Source organism: Nomascus leucogenys, chromosome 7b (assembly GCF_006542625.1).
Source record: "Nomascus leucogenys isolate Asia chromosome 7b, Asia_NLE_v1, whole genome shotgun sequence".
In the NCBI taxonomy this organism is placed as follows: Eukaryota; Metazoa; Chordata; class Mammalia; order Primates; family Hylobatidae; genus Nomascus; species Nomascus leucogenys.
Window position 1 is genome coordinate 41,132,733 of NC_044387.1, and position 24,720 is coordinate 41,157,452.

The 24,720-nt window shown below is 34.8% G+C and overlaps 1 long non-coding RNA gene across 1 annotated transcript in view; it reads left to right on the top strand.

The window, feature by feature from the left end:
- The first annotated feature begins 10,755 nt into the window (after positions 1 to 10,755).
- LOC115835894 overlaps positions 10,756 to 24,720 on the top strand; it is a 34,732-nt gene continuing 20,767 nt past the window's right edge. The window contains exons 1-3 of the long non-coding RNA XR_004030856.1: positions 10,756 to 10,802; positions 12,524 to 12,558; positions 14,292 to 14,323. This is a non-coding gene — a long non-coding RNA (uncharacterized LOC115835894). The remainder of the gene's footprint in view (positions 10,803 to 12,523; positions 12,559 to 14,291; positions 14,324 to 24,720) is intronic.

The window sequence follows — 24,720 nt, forward strand, 5'->3', positions numbered from 1 at the left end:
GAATTAAAATTACTGATTTGTATTAAGAATCTGTTTAGTGAGGCTATCTACCTATATTTATTTCTGTCTTGTCTCCACTAACCTGTTGTTACTGAAATAAGTGTGAAATAAGCAAATACATGCACATTTACTACAGCAAACAGGCTGCCCACAATCTAATTAGACAAAACTCTGCCCATCTGCTCTGCATTATCATGGGGCCTGCTCAAATGGATGCTGTTTCATTACTAAAAGGCAGAGAGATGCAAATTGAATTGAGCTGGACTTCCTCTCAGACAGAGACCAGGGCATGAAGTCAAACCCTTGCTGTGATCTAACAAAGCACCACTGGGAAAAAGTGGGATGAGAGGGGATTTCTTTTTCTAAAGCCACATGTCTGGTACTTACTAGAGGCCATAAGGGAGTGTTCATCCTATTGTTTGGTACAAGGCTACATGAGTCACCACAATATAAACCTTGTTCACTATGCAAATTGTTGATTTTGGTACTTAGTCCCTTGTCACAGATGCCCTTTTATTAGCTATATGTCACGGCATGTTGAATCGGATTCAACATGAGTGAGACTATAACTAGCAGGACAGACATGAGAGTTTGTTTCATAGAGTTTGCAATTTGCATTTAGTACTAAGGTATATACAGAGATTAATTAAAATATATTGATGAAACTGTTGTTCAAAGTAGGGTCCATGATATGCAACAATGTTCAAGAACCCAGTTTTGGTGACATTCCTGACCAGTTTTAGACTGGTTTTGACAAATCTCTATTAATAGGGATAATTAATTGCTGATATTTCCAAAAGATTTTAAAAACTCTTTGGCTTTAATAATTTGTAAATTTAGAATGAGAAAAAAGCTAATATAGTATATTAAAAGTTCTGCATTTTGATCTTGGAAATAGGCTTTGAAATGACATTTTTCTCCATATGATGAATTTGTGCCATTTTCTTCAGTAAAAGCTATTTTCCTGCACAAATGGATGCATTTTATCCTGGATTCCATTCATGCTTATTTTTTAAAATGTTTATCTCTTTGTAGAAATGCACTCTAATAAGGATCCAGTCTTCCAAGCTTCAATAGGAGCAAAAAAATTAGATTTTATGTTAAATTTAAAGGTTTTTCCTGTAAGTATTTTTCCTGATAAAAGGTTACACTGTATCAAAAGAGAACTACATACAATTGGTAAAATCTTAAAAACTGGAGACATATGGTGACAGACTCAATGTTTCTTTTTGTACTTTCAGTGACAGGTGAGCCTGAAGTAGGGGGAGCAAAAGTTCCATGTCCCAAGTCTTCCCTGTTGTACCCTATTCTCCACTCAAAGAGTTCATTCCCAGGTTGCCTCCAGATACTCAGACTTTCTCAGCCAATAAAGCCCATCCCTAGGCTCCTAGGGAAGAATCAGATGAACAGTTCTATCTTGCAGGAATAATTTTTGAGATTCAAAGTGTTCTGTTACACTTCTCTTCCATTTGGCACAGATTGGAGTCGTCATTTCCAAATGGGGAAGAAATACCCTTTAGTGTTGAAACAGCAGACATTTGTGTCTCATGAAACTGTCCCAAACTCATAGTAGACATCAATGAGTAATCATAAAAGCCCTGTTAACCTAGTACTCAGTGTACCTGCTGCTATCATTACCCTGTGATACAATGAAGACTCTTTGCTTTCCTTGCTCTGGCATCTGGAATGCCTACCATGAATCTCAAATGCAAGTGGCTATTTGACCTCCACAGGAGTAAATCCATTGTACTGGCCTAGAAGTTATGAAAAGGAACATAGGCAGATGTTGTGGTAACTTTGCTATTTAATTGGATTGAATAAAACACATACCAAATAGTATTCAAATCCAACAATCCCTTTTGCTTACACAGCTTCCTTGGACTCAACTCCACCTTTTGTGAATCTCTATATTGTGGTATCTGTGACCTGAATACCTGTAGTTCCTATTGCTTTTTGAGTATCCCATTTGGCTGTTACTTCCATTTATTAAAAAATGATCAGCCGGGCGCGGTGGCTCACGCCTGTAATCCCAGCACTTTGGGAGGCCGAGGCAGGCGGATCGCGAGGTCAGGAGATTGAGATCATCCTGGCTAACACGGTGAAACCCCGTCTCTACAAAAAATACAAAAAATTAGCCAGGCGTGGTGGCGGGCACCTGTAGTCCCAGCTGCTCGGGAGAATGGCATGAACCCCGGAGGCGGAGCTTGCAGTGAGCCGAGATCGCACCACTGCACTCCAGCCTGGGCGACAGAGCCAGACTCCGCCCCCCCAAAAAAAATGATCAGCCTGGACTGTATGACTAATTTTCCCTTCAGTTGTTAATCTCACTGTTCTTTGTTGTCACAGATGCGCAACACCTTCTTCACTTGTTCTATCTAACACTCAGTTTTTTGTTTTTTTTTTGTTGGTCATTGATCATTGTCATTTGCTGTTTTTTTCTTTCTTTCTTTTTCTCTTCTTTTCTTATTTTTAGAGACAAGGTCTCACTGTGTCACCCAAGCTGGAGTGCAGTAGCACGATCATGGCTCACTGCAGCCTTGACCTCCTGGGCTCAAGTGATCCTTCTACCTCAGCTTCCCAAGTAGCAGGGATTACAGGTGTGTGTCACCATGCCCAGCTAATTTCTGTATCGACCTCCAGGACTCAAGTGATCAGCCCATCTTGGCCTCCCAAAGTGCTGGGATTATAGGCATAAGCGACCGCAACCTGGCTACGTTTTTCCCTTTTTGTTGAGCAAGTAAATCTGTATTCCATTACTTTGCTTATACATAGCTCTACCTACTCATCTGACTAGACTTGTCTGTATAATGACAAATATATATGTTTTTTAAAGTTTCTCCACTAACTTTGTTTCCAGAACAAAGTTCACTGTCTGAGTCTTTCTTGCTGTGTGTATCTACTGTTGATCACTAGTCACTCTAACAACTTATGAAGCATTTAACTTTTGGCATGAAAAAAAGCTGTGCTTTCAGTAAATTTTACACATGAAGTTATGTTTGTATAGGTTTAGATGTCAAATAAGTTTGGGGATGGACATTTCAGGAGAAACTGCAACCTTGCCACTGCCCCTGATATTGTAGGATTTAAGTTGCAGCCTCTGCTTCTGGGATCAGCTCTGGGCAGTGATAAATTTTTAGACAGTACAGCAAACAATTTAACCTGATCCAACTCTTAACTAACTGTTAAATTTTTACACCAAAATACTTATGGAGAGAAAAATAATTAATAAAAAGTGATAAATCGGCTGGGCGAGGTGGCTCACGCTTGTAATCCCAGCACTTTGGGAGACCGAGGCGGGCGGATCACGAGGTCAAGAGATCGAGACCACGGTGAAACCCCATCTCTACTAAAAATACAAAAAATTAGCCGGGCGTGGTGGCGGGTGCCTGTAGTCCCAGCTACTCGGAGAGGCTGAGGCAGGAGAATGGCGTGAACCCGGGAGGTGGAGCTTGCAGTGAGCCAAGATTGCGCCACTGCACTCCAGCCTGGGTGACAGAGCGAGACTCCATCTCAAAAAAAAAAAAAAAAAAAAAAAGTGATAAATCAGTTTGAATTCTTGAAACTTTTAGATTACATTATTTTGATTTTGTTTCTAGCATATATTCAACTAATTTGTAGATAATACCTTTAATTCATTTTAATTATAAAGTAGCACATGAAGACTTTTGAATATATTGTTAACAGACATATTGCTTCTAATCTAGGGAATATTTGAACGAGAATTGGGATAGGAGGAGAGATAGAAAAAATTCCTTCAGAGGTAGATGCCTGAGAGGAAGACACACATATTTGGTGCATAACATATTTTATCTTTTGTGAAAGAATCTATGTAAGACAAGGAACTAAAACTCAAGTGTGTCGGGGGGCCAGGCCTGTGATATAAAGGAGTGAAATCAGCTGGTTGTTGGCAAGAAGTAGAGACTGGAAAACTGGAAAACATGTGGCCTGCTATTCAGATCCACCTATTTGTGGTCATCTTATGGTATTTCAAAAGAAGCCAGAAACCCAGATTAGCATGTGAAATCATTCATTATTCAAATTTCATTATTCAAATGTTTGAAAACCTTATAGGCCCCTCCTCCCCACCAAATATCTGTAGTCTCCATTGTAGCCTGTGGGCTGCCAGTTTATAATCTCAAATATAAGCTTTATCAAACTTATTTCATATATATTTGAACTATAATTCTCTGTTTCCAGTGAGGACTAGTCCATGTTAGTTTAGGTCCCATTGAGGCTAGTATTTAATAAGGACTCAAAATACATTTGTTGAACATACACTGAGAATTGCCTATTACAGTATAATCACACCTTCCTCTTTATACTCTTATAGTACGTTGGGCTAATGTAGCTGATTACTAAAATGGGGTTTTAGACATACCCATTCTATAAACCCTAGTGAAACTAGTATATTTTTGATTATTAAAAATAAGTAGAAATTAAATTTGCTATTGCAGCATATTGGTGGTTAGAAATTCTTAATTTAATGCCATTGATAATTTTTATTTTTAGCAATGTAAATGGTGATTAAATGTTCTAAGATCAGCAATTTTTACTTTATGTTTTCCTTCTTATACAAATAAATCAGTTTATGCATTTATTTTCCACCAAAGTTTGTTACTTGGTTTTGCAGAGTTGAGTCACACAGAGGAATGCATAGTGTAGCACATGAGCAATATTATGAAATCTGTTTTAGGGCCTGCAGTGCCCCCCAAGGCCATAGATTCTTGTGTTCGATCATTTCCTTGAATTGTTTTCAATTTGTTTGAATGAAGTGTTCAAATTTGTACTTATTATCAATAACTTATTTAGATATTTGAGTGTGATGTGTTATAAAATTATTTTTTGGTTGCTGTTTATTTTTTGGTTTGAAGGGAGAGAGTTTGTGTAATCATTATCTGTGTTAAATTTGCTGTGAAAGAATAAATCAGAGGGAATTATTTAATTATCAGGTTTTTAATTTGTATTTTTAATGCATGATTTTAATGTCTGTATGAATCTCCTTTGTTCTCTTTTCATAGGTCTGCCCATGAAGTGGGCTGGCATCATTCTCCAGGGATTTATCAGGTACCACAAACACCTGTGTATCACCTGTAAAAACATTTATTGGTGCAAGCAAAACCTTCCAGCAATCTCAAACAGATCTTTAAGGGCTGTTTTTCTTTTTTTTTTTTTTTTTTTTCAACTTTAAGGGTTTTAAGTACCTGTTCCTGATGTGGAATATCTTGTTGCATCTTCTCTGAAGCTAGATAGAGGCTGAATCTGGACTCCAGGAACTCATTGACTGTTTAGGGAGTTCACTGTCATAGAGGCAGCACTTGAGAAATAGTTACTTCTTCCCACGTGAGCTATGCTGCTTTGGCAGTGTATGGATTATGTATGAAGGGTGCTACTCCAACTGAACTATTGAATTCTATTATCATCTTTGCTATAAAGCCATATTTTATGGTGGAGGCAGTCAATAGCCATAACCACCACTTGATACTACTTCTTCTGTAGGCTGTTCTATCAGCCAATGGTATTACTTTATATTTATACATATCATGAGATTTTGTGCAGTGTGTGCAAGCTGTGATAAGACAGCTTTAGTGATGCATTAACCAAAGGTAAGACATTTCAGTGCAACAAGGATTGATACCCATGGCCAAAGTTTGCGTGACTATGAGGAATGTGTTGCCTATAGGAGGTTTCGTGCTTCAGGTTGGAATTGGAGTCAGTGGATGAGAGTAGAAGAAAATGAGAATAAGACATGGAGGAGAAGTTATCAATCTACCAATGTTAAAGTCTAAAAGCCTGATAACTTAAAAGTCTTAGTCTGATATCAGAAAGGTTTATATCTATGTGTTTCTGTAAAACTTGAACAGAAGTTTGGGGGTAGATATTTATTAGGGAACCATTTTTACATTGGATCAAATCACGTAAGATAGGTAACAGTAATTTCTTCTGCTTCAATGACTGTGATAACAAGACATATTAGCCAGAAAAAAAATGGAATGTATTAAAAAATAGAGTTGAGTGATTTTTATGAAAAAACGTATCTTGGATTAAGGAGTATGTCTACGAAGGTGGTGGGGCTCAGAACATGATACCCCAAAGTATGTTGTCTTGGCATGCTGAGTACTTTGAACTAAAGGAGAATTAGAAGGCCTCAGAAGCAAGTTCTCTTGACCTTCTCCTGCCTTCTTGTCTCCTGTCTCTCTTTTCCATCAGAAGAGAGTCATGGAAACCAGAATTCCTCTTTCCTTAGGGGGATCATAGAAACTAGAAGTCTTTTTCCCCAAAGCAATCCATAAAACCTAGAAAGGTCACTTCCTCCCTTCTTTCTTCTCCCTTGAAGATCCTTGTTCCAGAGGGACCCTGCTCCATACCATATGTGGCGGGGGAAGGAATGCTACACAGAGAGGCCAAGAAGAACATGAATAGCCAGGCTTTGCCTGGTTCCCCCCTCAGTCTATTACCATTCGATTATTTCCTATTGTCCAATCACATTTCTACATGACTACCCATTTGTCATTGAAGCTAAACATAACAAAGGGCAGTTTTTCTTTGGGTCTTTGGGTCTTTCTTTTCTGAAGGCTCCCATGTCATGTAAAACTTTGAATAGATACATTTGTTACACTCTTCTCTTATTAATCTTTTGTCATAGGAGTATCAGTTGTGACCCATATGATAGGTGATGAAAAGTATCACACCCTTCCACTTCTAAAAACGTAACTGCTATTTCTGCGCTTAAGAGTTTGTTTAGGCTAATTTAAGGCCAGAAGAATTTCTTAGATATGGTGAACTAAATGAAACATAAATATGAGATACATATATTTTCATCATTTCTATGAAAATATATAGTGCTAACTTTTTTCATTGAAATTGTTCAATACCCTAGTTACATTTACTTATGATTATCACTGTGTAAGAATCATAAGTAAAAAAGATTACTTAACTAATATAAAATTTATGAAAAAGGACTTTATTCTTAGTTTAAAGAAAATAATTTTTTTTTTCATTTTTATGTCCAAGAGCTTTTAAGAGTGTTCACGAAGTAGGGATTGTAATGCCTACGTGACTGGCTGGCTGTGAATAAGATATGTGATGATATGTGAAAACTACCACCAAAATGTCTAGAAAATTTAGGTGATCAATAGATACTTATTTCTCCACCTCATCTCCACTCTAGCCCCTTTCCTTCCACCTTACTTTTCTAATCTGCCTGTTATTTGGACCATTTGAGGTCATTATTTTACAAGACATATTACTTGGTGAGTTTCAAATATCCTTATTTTCTACCTTTAATTGCTTAAAGTGTTTCATCTTAAGCAAGCTATATATTTGACTATTTTACATAAATAAATATTGTTTTTTAAGTCCTGTATTCCAAATGCCCCTGGGTCATTTGAACTATACCACATCACGCATAGTTCTCCAAATAGGACATAAACTTTGACAATGTGCTTCTGATCATTCTGCTTATATTTCCTGGTATGTCATTAATTGCTCTATTGCTTTGGTATTCAAAGTATTTGAAAATATCTTCTTTTTGACATTTATAGTACATTCAAATAACTTTTATTCCCTGATAAATAATGACCATTTTCAGAACGGGGATCATGTTACTTTCAACTTTTTATCTCGGGTGCATAACACAGAACCTGGTCTTTATTAGGAATGCAATAGCGGATTGTTGAGTAAATGAGTAAATTAGACCACCAACTATTAACCAAATATAGAAATCAATGAGCGCTGTGAAGCCATGCACCAACAAAGTAGGTTTAAACCTTTGATTAATGTCCTGATGAATGAAGGATAGGATTTAGATACTCAACAGACAGCAAGAGTGTACCCAGGATGGCGTGGTACTAACCCCAACTCCTCTCTTTTACCCCTTCTGATCAGGAAACATACCACAATGCAGGTGAGTAAGAGTTACAATCTTTCGAAATAACCATGAAAATGTATTTTAAAAATAAGAAAATCATTTCTAAATTTTTTGTAATTCCTACAGAGGTATGCTTCTAAAAGGAAATGATTATGAAGGAAATTGTCTCTATAATGGTTAAATGCACTACTGTTTTTTACATAAGGAAATATTTTTGTTTAAGCACAAGACAGAGTGGCATTATGTTTCCTGGAATTTACTAGGCCTTTGACTTTGCTAGTAATGTTATCTTTCATTCTTGGAAATTCACAATGAATGTTCAAGTATCTGAAAAGTCTTGCAGTTGAGATACAGCTTGGTAGGGATCTGAAAAGCATATGTATTAGTTACATACCAATTATAATCATTTTTTACCTAAGAAAGTCCTGAAGTTTAACTTGTGTACACTTTCAGTTAAACCTTTGATTTTCTAATATTGATCTAGAAAATGATTTACTAGAAGATTCTCAATTATAGAGGAGTCCAGCTTTCACCCAGAGGAGGAGAATATAGAAGCTGTCTCCATATTAGGAAAGCATTTTATTAGTTTGAGATAATTTTAGTGCCCAGGTATATACTTCCATAGTATATTTTGTCTATACATGTGTTACATTTATTTACTGTCCTAACAGAGGAGAGTTGAGCAGAATATATGACTTAATAGTACTTATCATCTATTTTGTAGCACTAAGTTTAATTCCTTTTTATAGTGTTAGGATTGATTAAGTTATATTAAGCTATCAAACAAGTCCCAAATCTCAGTGGCCTAAAACAATAAAGATCTATTTTTGGACCATGCCTCATATCTGTTCTGGTAAACTAGGGATTTTCTTCCATTTTGACTTCACCAAATGATTGAGGCTGATGAAGAAGCCACAGTATGGAAACTATCGTTTTGACAATTCCGTGTTTCTGCTTGGAAGTGACGTAGATCACTCCCACACAAGTTTCTTTGCTAAAGTAAGTCACACACACATATGACATCAAGGGAATAGGGAAACACACATTTCTCTTTTACTCAGAAGTTAAGAAGAACCTAATATTACCTAACAGTAGTAATGCTACCATATTAGTCCATATTTATGAGACTATATGCCAAATTAGAAAATAATTACTTAAAATAAAATAATAAATTTATTTAAAAACAAAACAAACAAAAAAAACATGAGAAGACCAAAGATTGCACCTAGCCTATGCTGTGGTTGTTTGGAAGAATGGCATTAAAATCCCAGAATGACAGCAGTAACCATTATATTACACATCACTTAGAAGATTTTTTTTTTTTTTTTTTTTTTTTTTTTTTTTTTTTTTTTTTTTTTTTTTGAGACGGAGTCTCGCTCTGTCGCCCAGGCTGGAGTGCAGTGGCACAATCTCGGCTCACTGCAAGCTCCGCCTCCCGGGTTCACGCCATTCTCCTGCCTCAGCCTCTCCGAGTAGCTGGGACTACAGGCGCCCGCCACCACGCCCGGCTAATTTTTTTGTATTTTTAGTAGAGACGGGGTTTCACCGTGGTCTCGATCTCCTGACCTCGTGATCCACCCGCCTCGGCCTCCCAAAGTGCTGGGATTACAAGCGTGAGCCACCGCGCCCGGCCTCACTTAGAAGATTTTACAACAAAAAATCTAGTATCACAGCATAGCAAATATTCCTATAAACTTTCTCTCCACAGATAAGGCATTCTGATTGTTTTGCATTTCCCCATAAAATCTATTTTTCAAACTTCGCACTGAGAAACACTTGTTATTTTGCAAAAGCCTTTACAAAACCTTCAACTTACAATTCCTTAATTGATGGGATAGATATAGCGGAGAGTCACATGTAGTCCACAGAATCATTTAAATTTTCTGCCTTAAACATATTGCAAGGGTGATAACATTTTACAGGTTCTCATTAACTGTCTTGATAGTCTTATAAATTGATGTTTGGCAAAGAGCAGTTTCTAATATACACGAATAATTTGAGAAAGATGGTGGAGATGGTATACTTACATGGCTGTACATATATAACTCACGAAAAGGAAAGATAAGGCCCAAAGAATGCCTGATTTAGTTTGGTGATGCAAGGTAAGTCCACTAAGATTTGGTGTACTGAGAGCGTGGAAAGTGTTCTAATATACAAAGAGGTTTGTTCTTTTGTTGAAGTTTTGAACTTTTAGAGACAGAATCCTTGCTGTTAATTTAGGTAAGACGCACATCCCAAATCTGCACTAGGACCTTGGTTAGCTGCATATTCTGGGGGAAGATTGCCACCTGCTGGAATACCAGCACCATTCCCTCAGTTTTTATGGTCGATGTAAATATGGCTCCTTTAAAATAACATACCTTCCCGCATTTATTTCAACACAAACTCCTAGATATGAAATTAGTGTATTTTTCCTCCGAAGTAAACTCCATATGACCTGCTCCAACCGTCAGCTGCTACTCCTCCCTGTTTCAGGTATCAATCCTACAGTTCTTTGGGGGTATGATAGACGAAGTTCTGGTTTTCTTAATTGTCAGGTAGGCGTCAGTTGATATCCTGCCGCAATCAAACCTAGCTATTACGTAATAGATAACCATTCTAAAAGAAAAAAAAAGTAGCATGATATTTAAAACATTTGAACGCTTGGAGCAGTTCTACTGTCTAAAAAGTGTTCACCTTTGAAATATATTTTTGACCACATATTACAAGTTTGTGAACAAGAAAAATAATACTACAATTTAAAATGTATTCATATAAGCAGCAAAAGTGTTGGTGGTTCGTCTAGGCAAATGGCATAGAGCCAAAATTATACTTTTCCATTCCGTTGTCACGGTGCGGACTTTTGTAACATAGCAAGGGATTTCAATGCCATCTTTTGAGTATTGAACGAATGGTGGATTTGAGACCACTTACAACTCCATCATCAATTTTAAAGGTAAAATTGTTATAAACGTTATTGGGTTGATAAAACTTAATGGTTTGAGCAGATGAGCATAAGGAAAGATGAGGAGAGGATTTAAAGACACAGAACAGCAAGCATGAGGAAGAGTGCCAACTGGAGGAGTAGGTCCATAATAAGAGAGGTGCCTGATAAGAGAAAATGGGATAGGAGTGAGGGATTAAGGATAGCTATTAGAAATGAAGGTGAAAAGCTGAGATAGTGTCTATGGAGGAGGCAATGTGACATAGAATGAAAAAAAGAGCAGAATCAAAACTTTGGAATTGCACAGACCAGGGTCATCAGCAGGTCTGCTTCAACTGCTACAAGCTGGGAATAACAATTTCCCCAAAGTTTTTACTTCTATTAAGTTAGACAGAATCTATGACACACTGAAGCTCTTGAAACATAGAGTAAACATTTCTCATTTCAATAAAGAGTTTAAAAGAAAAATACAAAATTAATAAAGATGAAAAGAAAGGTCAATACAAAAGAACTTCGGAAAGAAGAGCTGAGATGAAAAGAATTAAAATAGCAATAGCGATAAGAAAAATCAGATCTTGATGAGAAAATTGGTGGGGTAATAACAACAGTAATTGTTCAACATGATGCCCATATTATCAAAAGAAAGTAAAATATGCAGGCAGACAACATTTGCATTGGCCAAACCACACCAAATAAACAATTTAGCTATTCGCATGACTTTCTATCCACGTGAAAGAAATTTCCATTTATCAGCTGTAAATTTTTAACTCACCTCTCGAGCTACACTTTCACTTTTCAACAACTTTCTGGACGTTTCGGTTTAAATACCTCATCAAAATCTTCGACTCCAAATGTCAGTAATGAAATTTTGTTATCTTCATTATTAAATTTGACCCTCTCTCCCTGATTCTTTTACTTGATAATTAGCATCACCATTCTCCCAGGACAGTGGCCACTTAATTTAGTACTTCTTCTTTTCCTCTTTCTCTCCCTTCACCTTTCCCATGTGGAAAACCACCTACCATATTTATGGTAGTGATAATGATGAAAACTAGAATGTATATATTATTTTAGAATTTATCCAACATTATTTAAACTTTTTCTAAAGATTGTTCTGCTGAATCCATTTCTCTGTATCTGTTTGAATTTTTTTCCTTAAATTCTTAACATGTCAAGACCTTCCATGATCTTACACAACTTGGTTTTTAGATTAATTTTCTTTATGTCTTCCCAATATCCTGTTCCAGCCTGTTTTTTCTCCAAGATAACTGGTTATGTCTTTCTCCCTGTGTATCGAAAGCCCATTCATATTTCAAGACCCTGATTTGATGCTATTTTCTCTATGATCATTTCCCAGTAGCAGGCCAGCCACCCAGGAGTTGCCAGATGCCAGTTTCTTCACCACTCAGAACATTACTAGAATTAACTGGAGTTGTTTCTGACCAAACGGATACATACACACACACCTATATATTCTCAATTACTCATAGTGATTTAAATTTAATGTTATTAAGAAATTCATTACATTGCTACTTTGAGGCCAAATAATACATAGTGTAACTCTGCTTATTTGAAATTAGTGATCTATTTTATAATCAAAATGTTAAGTCTTCCCAAGTTAGTTATCTGTTTAGAGCAGGAATTAAAAAAAAAAAAAAAGAAAAGAAATAAAGAGGTAATAGGGACCACATAGAATTGGTTAACTGTTTTTTTTCTTTTTAAATTTCTTTCAGAACAGTGACACTTCATTGGCCAGTGGAAGAAATTAGTAAGTGAATTTATTTCTGTACATAATATTTATGAATAGAAAAAACACTTTCTGCCCGTATCCACTAAGTAAATACTGAACAAATAATTAATATGTTTTGAAAGACCTTGACTGTATTAGGCTTTCTAATGTTTAGAGTCCTCTGAGTTTATGTTTCTTATATTTACTGTTTTTTTTTTTTTTTTTTTTAAGAGTTTAGCATAGGTTTGCCTTTTTCCCTAAGTCCCAGGAGGGCAGATTTTCTGTCTTAGACAACACTGTGGTAGAACAAAAACATGAACAATTGAGACATGGAAGTCAAGAACAATACTCTCCATGTTAGTTTCTGGGCACAGAGCCTAGTAAAAATTGGCATTTTGTCTTACGGTTATCATTGGTGATACAGATGAAATGAGTTATGAAGACTTAACAATTAACCTGAATTTTAGGTTATTACAATATCACTACTAACATAAAATACTCAGGACTTCATGCACACACACACACAAACACACAGAAAATCATATTTAAAGGTAGAAACAAACTCAGTCTGTTTACTCAGTAAAGACTATTGTGTTCATAAATGCAAGTGTTTAAAAACGAATATACCCTCAATGCAGCTGTATGAGTTTTTTAGTATTTTTTTCTGAATTTTAGATTTATAAAAACCATGTCTCAGCTGCTACCTTTCAACAATTTTACTCTGAGGCAATAAATAATTCAATGTGCTAATTTGACAGATGACTCTCCAGGAGCCTCCTACCATTACTAGCATCATTAGGCCATAATATGCATGACGAGGACGGGCCATTCAGCAAATGTCCTTCACTTGTTTACCCCTAAAGAGCTGTACTCTGCACAATTAACTAATGAAGCATTATGGGCCTTTTTTTTTTCTTCCCTGCTATTTCAATATATCAATGCAGAGAGTCGAGGGAAAATACAGTCTGTTTCCTTTGGCTAGATCAGTATTTATGGGATGGTTAAGACTGCACGGTAGCTCCCAGATGAATAAGGTGAAAATAATAAGTTGGTCAAAATGGATCACTGCCATCATTATTATTATTTCCTTTTCCTTCCATGATTTGTGAAAAAAATGTTAAAGGAATTTGGTGTTGAAATGCAAGAACAAGACAAAAGATACCCAAAACAGTGCTCAAATTTTCTGCATAATATTTGCTGATTATGAAGAATTTGTACACTGTCTTCATCAAGTTAGGTAATTTTATGTTCACCTAAAATCTTGACCACATGTTAATTTTCTCAGATTTCTATTCAAGTTTAAAATTAAATTCCAGTTAAAAAATATTGAAATAAGAGTGTTAATATGGGCTTTGGTGCATATGAATCTCCTCTTACCATCCAATACAACAAAGCATGTACCTACAAAGGTTCAAATGAAGTCACTAAGTCCATGTCTAAACAGTTTCATCCTGCAAAATTGGGTTAAACAAAGAAACATCATCTGACTAGACTGCTGTTACTGTTTCAATGAATTATTTGATTGCCAAGACATTTTGTTGCTCAGAAAAAGTGGCTTAAGGTAGAAGTGAGTTTAGGGACCTGTTTGTTGCATTTAGAGTGTATTATAGGTTCTTAGTTTAAAAATTATCACATCCTTTACCATTCCTAGTATTGTTTTGTGCTTTAGAGTGAAAAAAATAAACTCTGCTCGAATCATGTCAATTGACATAATAGTTGATAGGTCCTAGGAAAAGGACAGTTACGTTTTTCTCTTTCCAACCTTCATCCAGACCCACAATGATGTTGATGCTATTTCTAAGAGGTAAGAGTCACAACTATTCTTCTTAGATGTAAAACAATTTTATCCAGTTGAAAATATAGTTTCAATGATAATTATAATGCTTCTTTTTCCCCAAAGAAACTAATATTACATAATAACAATCATTGTGAGATTAATAATAATAAAATAGCTATAATTTATTAAGTGCCAGTTTAGTCTGGGCCCTTTGTTACATGCATGAGAAACATGAAAAAATGGTGCGAAGGGCTTGCTGGTTCTTTTACAAACTTTGAGGTTAGAAAAATTTTCACATTAAAAGAGGAAGAGAACCATTATATTTTAAGAGTTCTGTAGACAAATTCTGGTAGATTATCAACATCCTGTCACCTTTATGGGAACGCTCAAAATCACTACTACTATATACTTCCTCATACTATGCCACTTAAAAAATCAATCTATTCATTTCTTCTTTCAGTAAAATCAATTTTAAACATGCTAACCCAGCAATAAGCAAATTTAGTGGAAAAATAATTTAAACCCTTTTTAAATATAAATGTGCCCAGTGGTCTTACTATAACCTGGTAAATTACAGAATCAGTGAAAATCTGATATTTCTGATATTTTGTATTTAAAAAATTGAGTGCCGTTAAAGTTTTTTAAATATTTGTTTTTCAATCCACATATAAAAGTAGAATAAAATTACTAGAGCATGTAAAATGTATTTTTTCAAAATGTACTTACAAATGGAAAAGACTACTTGAATGCCAAGGAAAGCAGTAGTTTCTTTGCTTTTATATTGGAGAGAAGGCCATGCATCATCTCTGTGGAACATCCTATCCATAAAAATCTGAGGAACATTTGTAAAAAGTGGGAACACTTCCAAAAAACTATGCTGGAGGAATTTCACAAGACTGAATACATTTAATGCAAAATTTCTTTAGAAAACATAAAAATCACCTTTTTATACCCGTTCTTTTCTTTTCCTTACTTTCCATGCCCATCGTTTCCATATGAAACCTTCCATATGGTTTGCTTAAATTCTTCAAATGTAATGAAAATTATTATCATAAAGGTCCAATACATACTTCAAATTACTATTGCTATTTGAACTATGTATTGGACCTTTTAATCTGGTATTTGTAACTCAGACATTTTATTAAGCAGAAAAGAGACCAAAATGTGGAATACGTTGTAGAATAATTAAATGCTTTGTAAATACAGAATAGGCAAACTTCATTTTAAATATTCAATCATTTTATCCAAAAGAGCTATCTAGCAAAAATAATATGGGTCAGAATATTATATAATTAATACAATTACATCAACAATTTTAGGATTTTGGCATTTAAAATGTGCCAAGTATCACTAACAAGCACTGAAAATTGCTTACAAATACTGCATATTCAAGTTTATTTAAAAATACAGTTTCCATAACACAAAAGCTATAAATCAGTACTCAATGAGATTCAAAAATTATAAGTACTAAAATAAATGTATATAATTTCCATATACATTTATCTATAATCAACAGCATTTAACCAAAATTATCTCAAATTTTATATTACTTCTAATGAAATGTGTTCTTGCTTTGTGTAAGAAAAAATTAATATCTACGTGTTGTATTTTTCTAGAGCTTTGCTCATTCTTATGTAGTAATTTCTTTTTTTAGTGTGATTTTGCTAAAAATTCAATAATGTACCATTAAAAAAATAATACTTGTACTAAATACATCCAAGAGAGGCACTCTCCCATACATATGCCACTTAACTGCAGGCTCACAGTTCATCGGAGACATTTCTGTTTATTTTGATATCTTTTGTTAAGGAAATCCACAGTAACAATGATGACCAGACAAAGAGAGGGGAAAAAAAAAGCCATTCATCCATTCATGGGTAATTGAATTCCCTCATATTTCATAAACAGACTGCCTATCTGTAGGGTTGTGTTTTATTTCAATAACTTTCTTTAAAATGCTTTTCCTTATAAGATGGGGAATTACAATAATGTTTAAGAACTCAAGGTCAAAACAGTTTTTAAGTTAGTTTATTTGATGGATGCATTGCTCTGAGAGGAGGCACCCCCTCCCTTTCCTCTCCCCTCTCTCCTACAAATTGCCTTCAGACTGGATGTTTATTGCCCAATGTAAAGAACAAAACAGGGAAGTAATTAAACCTAGAATTGCCTGCTGGTGCTTGTGACATTCAGGCCATGGGCCCGAGCCTAAGAGTCCACCCAAATCTGCAAAGAAGGAGCCTTGGTTCTGAAACAAAGCCAAGCAGCAAGACATCATTACTGTTAATTACCTGATAAACAGAAAGGACTTGGTGTCGTGGCAAAACACCAAACTCAGTGTGGCAGCTGATGCTGTAAAAGACAGTTGGCCTTACTTTGTCCTGTTGAGCATTGTGCTGTGAGATGATCCACCTCCATAAAGAGCTCAAGTAATTATCCTCCAACAACTGTGTTTATACGCTCTGTACTCACTATTGTGCTCTACTAACAACAAACAACCTGTCCTCTGGAAACAGGTGGCATCTGCTAAACATCAAATAGAAAAGAAAAAGACATGCTCTCAAATGGTAATTTATTAATTGATAAGCCAGAGGACAAAGTACATGAAAGCAGGTGAAAAATATGGAAGTACATTGTTTAGGTCCCTTATTAAATAAATATGAATTAAATAAAATATGAGATCTATTTCTCAAAATAATCACTGGCTTTTGTGACCTACCTTGAAATATAATAGCACAAAAGAAATATTTTAATAAGAATGTTATTTATTTGTGACCTACCTTGAAATATAATAGCACAAAAGAAATTTTAATAAGAATGTTATTTATATATTGATATTTATATTTCATATATGATATGTATATATGTATATATGTATTTTCATTTTGTTTTTATCTTTTTTATTCTGATTTTCATTGATTATGCATGAAAATCAACCAAAAAAATAGTTAAATGGAGTGGAGTGGCAGACACGATTATGTCAAGCTCAGATGAGATTGTGTCATAGAATCCTATGTCCGTACAATTGCAGGACATGGAGTTAATCAAGTGGATTTGGGTGTCTTTGGGAGAGCGACATAGCATTAATGGCATCATCAGATAGATCTGGTTAGCTTCTTGTCACCTGGGACATGGCCTTAGGTGAATTAGACTTATAGAATCAATTTCTTCATATGTAAAATAAAGTTAATCATACGTTTCTCTCAGCGTTGGTGTGAGGAGTCACAGATGTAATGTATATGTTCATTTAACAAAGTGGCCAATGCATACTAGGCTTTCAGTAAATAGTGGTTTTGGTAGCCAATTGGAATAAATTACTCATGTTTGAGGCAACCGGCTATTTAAGACAACTAAGAAACACAGAGTGGGCTGAATCATAGCTGATTTGGTAAGTATGGGAAGGTAAGCAAGTCATACTCTCCACCAGTAGATACCCTATCAGCTAAGGCAGGGACACTCAAAAGCTCTGAGGCCCAGAATCTTCAGTGCTTCAGGCATTCCTCACACGCTTTACAGGATAATGGGATGGTTAAAAGTAGTGAATTTAGATTTCAGAATGACCTACATTCAAGTCCATGCTTTGTGGGTTGCTATTTCTGTGTGCCTTGAAAGATGACTTAAATTTCTTAACTCATATTCTTCACCTAAAAAGTGAGATGTACAGGTCTAACCTCTTTAGAACATGAACTACCTAAATTTGAATCACAGTTTCACGATTTACCTAGTTACTTATCATATCTCTGATTTAGTATCCTCATCTTATACTGGGAACAAATTTTATTACTACTTTATAGGATTGTTAGGAAAACTGAGTCACTCACTAGCCCTTAAATTGATGCTTGGAACATAAGAAATCTGTACTATAATGTGCTTTTATTACCAGCTATTTAGGAATTTTTGAGCTCCATTTGAGACCTTACCTACTTGTGATAGTAAATATTATTAGTAGTAATCCCCACCTGTGCATGGATGCCACCACGTGGCATGCTGTCAATCCTCCATGTGCTTTTCTGAGAGGCTTTGCAGTTTACCTTCACATTTACTTACAAGGCAAGGTCACCAGTATGCCCACGACTATTACCACATGACACTCTCCATGTACTTTCCCTCCTACTTTGGCTCACCCTATTTTATAGAAAGTCTTGGCAAAGTAACTTGAAAAGGCTTCTCTGTTGCCACTGCTGTTATAGGATCTCAAGTGTCTGTCATTCAAGCCCATTCAAGCATCCTGTTCTGGTAGTGGGTTTCTAGCAGACTTGGAGAAAAGGATACCTCCTTAATTCTCTGGCACACTTTGTCATCTGTAACTCCTTATGTCCGTAAGAGCTCTTGTGAAATCAGCTCCCAACTCCAACTTCCCTAGGCCTCCAGCCCAGCCCACTCTCAGAAGGGAATAAAGCCCAAGGTCATCCTGTTCACTGCCACAGGCTCCCCACCACATGCTTCAGGCTTGTAATGACGTCATGCTTAGTGGGTAAAAAATGAAAAATTTATTATTGTTACTTATGTGTCCTCTCATGTAGACCAGCGTAATTATTTTTTTAATTTTGGAATTCATGGAAGTTAATCAAACTGAATTTGCATATTTGAAGCCTCAGAGACTGATTATTTCTGAAGAACCATATGCCAGTGACTGCAAAATTCTGCTCCTTTGTTATACAGTCCAATTTCTTGCTTACCTTTCATGATAAAAGAATTAGTCTGACACAGCACTCTATTCACTACTGTACTGTCGAATAGTAAACTTTTCTGATCTTTTTATGACTGCCAATAATTTACATAAATAACAAGAGCATTGAAGTGCACACACTGCAGTTCTAGGGAATGAAAGAACCATTACATTTAGCTTGGTAAGTAAGCATCCTGAATAAAATCCACCAAGAAATCATAAAAATAACAACACACAGATTGTTCTTTATATTTTTGTGTCCCTTAGCTCATGTAATTCTAAATTCAGAAGTAATCATTCAAATTCAAATTCTAAAAGGTATGTATTCTGAAGTTGCCATCATCACTTGCTTAAGAACAATCATAAGCTTTAAGTAAGTTGTTTAAAATGTCTACATTTCTTAGCAGGAACTTCCATCCACTGTTCAAAAAGGGGCTTTTCTATGTACTTTCTATCATCCTTTTTTGTTGTCTTGCTGATTAAAACCTTTACTGTAGAAACTTTTTGCTACAGTTTGTATGCACACATGATATTACAATAAATCATGTGCCAAACAATACTGATAATACACTGTAAATTTATATTAAAGTGGTCATTATATTAGCATTTATATACATTTATATGTTATACAGAGGACCTAAATAACTTGTCTCAAAATGGTAAAAGTAAAGGTGTTATTCAGATAATGTAAGTGATTTTTCAAGTGTTAATGAAAAGTTGAAAATGTTGCTAAGATGGTAATAAGATGTTACTAAGAAAATGTTACTTAGGAAAGATGCTTAAGATGTATGTTTGGAATAGAACAATGGAACCTTGTAGGTCTTGCAAAGCCAGTCTGTAAAATGGATGTAGATGACTCTGAGTGATTACAGCCAGCACACCAACCTTGAGCAATACTTCACCAAGACATAGATTATGAAGGCATATTCCTTGCTTCCTAACATCACCTCCACAATATTTTCATCAGTGAATGCAAAGCTATTGCCATTTTCGTCTTTGTTTCTCTCACCATACGGTATACTCATGTTCTCCAAAATACGCTGTCTCCTTAAGGAAGTTTTATAGTATTTATAATAATAAAGCACTTGGAAATTGTAGAATAGAAGCTAGTTTCTTTATAAGTATTGATGTCATTTAAATCCTAAATAGGAACTCGGGATCGATGTATTCAAGAATCAAACCAAAATTGTGATTTAACATAAACTGTTTTTAAAGATTATCATCTAAAATATAGTTGTTCTAAATTTCAACAATTTTAAATATTTTTATTAGCTTAATACATATATTGAAGAGGGCAGGCATTTTTTACACTAACCAAGTTATTTATGCTGACTTATCAAATATTTACTGCTGTTTTTGTTATGTGCTTCATTCTATTTGTGTTAAATGACCTTTAGTCTCTAGTCTAAAGCAATAAAGTGAATGCTTCCTGTCCTATCGATTAGGAAAGGCCTATTTTCACACTAATAAAATGGGAAGGCTCGTTTAATAAAATACCTTTTTCTACCAGTGGCCATAGGTGAACTGGAGACTTGACAATGCTGGCAAAGGTCAACTGAGAGGACAGAGGTCAACTCTGTGGTAAATCAACTTCCAGGAACAAATCACTGGACACTATAAAAATCAAAAGTGGTTCTTTAAGAGCCCAACTTGACCCTCCTTAACCAGAAAATAACATCTGACCTGGCAGTGAAATGTATCACAACATTTCAATTAAAACTTGGCAGGCACACTAGCAGCTTACTGTTCTTCTGCAGTTGACCTTGTTACAGAAAAAAAACAGAGACAGGAGGGGAAAAATGGATATTCTGGATTCATATTGCATAACAAATATAATCTGTACAGTAAGATTTTATCAGTTACATGAAGTTTTCTAGAAACTAGATTAATATGTTAAGAGTGAATAAAATACAATTTTGCATAAATTATTTGCTGTTCAACTCTTTCAGATATCTGGTTTTTTTTACGATATTAAAAAACAGCCTGTCAATGTTATCAGCTAAGCAATAACCTGAAGGTGTTATATTTTACATACAAGTACATATCTGGAGTTTGGCAGGGCAAACAAACATTCTTAAGTATCCTCCTTTTAAATTTATTTTTGCAATCATCTATATATTTATATTCCAGATTTGAAGTAACTTAATCATATGATTTTCCTCTCATGTCTACCAAACAGAAGTATGATAAAAATCGAGAAAAAAATGTATCTTATACATGCCAGTCCTTTTGGGTATGGTAATTATGATCTTAAAACCCAGTATAAAGTACAATATTTAAAAATGAGTTTTGAATCTAAATGGCATGTATGGTCTCAGCAGTTCTCATCACAATGGAAGCACTAAGAAAATGTGAATAGATTAACTCAAATGGCATCACATTTTTGAACACAAAGGGTCTTTATAAAAATTTTAAAATCTGAAGTTATCTGGGCGTAGCAGCTCATGCCTATAACCCCAGCACTTTGGGAAGCTGTGGCAGGAGGATTGCTTGAGCCCAGGAGACTGAGGCTGCAGTGAGCAGTGATGATACCACTGCGCTCCAAACGGACAACAGAGTGAAAACTTGTTTCAAAAAAAATCTGAAATCATACAAAAAGTTTGTTACTTCCCTTGAATTATTTCACTGCACATTGTGGCTCACGTGTATAATAAAAGAGTCATAGGAGACAGGAACATTGGCCTCTCCTTTTCCAAAGGTTAACTTTGTGACTCTTCAAAGGCTTATCATTGTACCTGTCTCAGTGGCAGAACAAGATTGCAGAAATAGATAATTTTAAAGATCGTTATTTTATCATTAAATGGGTATAATCTCTAAACTTTTCAAATAATAATGATGCAATCCAAACAAGTTACGGAATCAGGATAAAGTTTAGGATTTTATGACTTTCAGGAATTAGAAACATTTAAATGTACAGGTTTTGGTAATATTTTGGAAAAAAAGATACCATGCACGTGTTGCCTACACTATGCAGGCAACACATTCTAAAATCAAAGAGATGATGGGGCTACTGCTGTTGAGATAACAGAGGCAAAAATGAGGGAAGTAGGTAAGGTAATGGTATTATTATGTTTAGATAGCTATAGATTTTTATTTATATATTTATAATCATTGTATCTATTTAATATTAATGATAATACTAAAATATGTAAACATATTCTAGATCATTCAGCTAGTGACCTTATAACAGATGTCAGTGTTTGTATTAACAATTTCATTTTTAATCAAATTGGAATTTATCAGTACTCTTTAATAACCACAGGCTCTAAAGTAAAGACCTGAGGTGAGTGGTATACATGAGGGATTAAGCAACAACCCAACACTGCAAATGAAAGTTTCACAAAAAATCAAGTAGAGCAAAGTCAGGGGTGGGAGGAATCAAAGCAGCATAGGACTCACTATAAAATAGTGATGAAAGGAAACTGCAGTGACAATATTCCCTTGCAAAGTGCTTACGTAATTGGTTTCAGCAAAGCATTTTCCATTATTGCATTCATATTTATGTTGGAATTGTATTAGAATTTGACTTTGTTTTTCATTTGTAGTAACTTTTTGTAGAATGAAAGCTAACTCAAAGGAGGAGAGAGTGATACACACTGGGGGGTCACGTCAGTGTGGAAGGGTTGGGAAAGTGTGTTTTCAAGGTAAATGGAGTAGCTAGATGAAGACTCGAGGAAAGATAGAACTTAGAATAGTCTCTAAAGAAGAACTGGTATCTGGGCAGAGAGAAAAAAGTGCTCTCTGGCTGAGATGAAATTGGAGATTGTTGGCAATGTTTAAATGTTCTTTGCAACTTTTGTGTCATGACTTTATTATGGTTTTAAATTACTGAAATACTTAAAATAGAATTTTAAAGGAACTGTTTACAACTTACATGTTAATGTTAGTAAATATGTTTATATTCTCAATCCAGAATGTTGCCAGTCAATATATTTCTGAAAAGGATTCTCCTAGGATGAAGCAACCACAAACGTTCCATGCTCAGAATTCCCCTCAAAAAAACCTTCTGCAGAAAGCAAATTTAGCTGACAGCTTTCAGCTGCCATCATTTTTGATGCATCAAGGTAGTCATCCAGGGCCACATTTACTTTACATTGCTCTCATCCACTGATTGAATATACTTTGCATATATCATACTTGCAGTAATCTCGAAAAATTAAAGATAGTTATTTAAATGTTTAATATTATAGTCTATGCACATTTATGAAGAAAGAAATTTGGTGACAGAGAGCTTACCAAAAAATGTATAATTTACCATAAAATATTTACCACAAAACACAAGAAATCATAAATCTTTAAGCTAGATGATCTATAGCTTTTTAAAAAGTTCCAAATTGCTAGGAAAAAATTGTCTTTTGAATTTTCTTATAGTCTTTTTCTCTGAGAATGTCATCTAAAGAGATTGTTCACGAAGGCTGTAACAGAAACTATAATTAATAATATTTATCTCTAAAAAGTAAAGATGGAGAATGAGAAATATTTTCACATTTTATATTCAGTTAATATTTTTGTAACAAACTGCATTACCTTTGCCTTTAGAAAAAAATTATAAAAGTCAGGCCCTAAAATTTCTGAGTTCTCAATATGTTTACCTTTATACTATTGGTTTTATGAAGTAAGTGCCATAGTTATATATTAAAATTATAATCATATAATTACATGATCAACATATCATATTTATACATAAAATATAAGTAAGAATTAATATGTTCAACATTTCAAATCCCTGTAATTTTCTTGACCAGAAAACTGGCTTAGAAAATCAATTGTATTTCCAAAGTTCATGTATGTATGTTTTGATAGAGCCAGCACTACAAACCCTGTCTTTTGACTCAGTCAATCTATTAGACAAAAGTCTTTTAATGAGTGTATTCTATATGCCATTCTACAATAGATGCTGGGGATACAACTGTAAGTGAGGCAAATGCTATCTCTGCCTCCATGGGACTTACATTCTATCACAGAAGATAAATGTAATCATATGATTAGAAGTTTTGATAAATATGCTTAATAGGTACCAAATGATTTAGAAATATGTAACAGGGATTCCTAATCTAGTTGGAGGGATTGGGAAAGGCTTTCCTATTGAAGTGTCATTTGGGTTAAAACATGGATGGTTTATTTTTATATTTACTTTTTTTTAAAAACTTGACTATCTTATCCTATGCCATGTAGCAGGTTGTACTAAAGTGGCAATTGCATGCATGTTTCAAGTCATTATTCTCGGTGCCTACTTACCAGGCACTGAAAATTCCCTTTACATCTAGTATTTACTGTTGCATTATGCAGGGATTCATGTCTATCAATATGATCAGCAATATTTCAGCCACAGCACTTATCAACCAAGGAAATACTTTCTCCTGAATACCCTGTGTTTTTACCTGAATTATTTCTGAACCAAACTGGGTCCTTTATATGTAGAATCTCTTTTATCCTTATATAGAAAATTAGTGTTGAAAGGAGATTAAAATATTAGTATTAAAATATTTTAATATGTGGTAATATTAGAGATACAAATTGAGCAATTATTAAATAAATGCGATAAACTTTCTATTGATAGTGATGTATTTAGTTTTCATTGCTGCTATAACAAATTACCCCAAACTTACTGGCTTAAGCACTACAAGTTTATTTTTTTATAGTTTTCCAGGTCAGAAGTTCAACATAGGTCTCACTAAGCTAAGTTCAAGTTGTGCACAGGACTGTCTTTCTTTCTGGAAATCCTGGAGGAGAATCCATTTCCTTTCCATTGCAAATT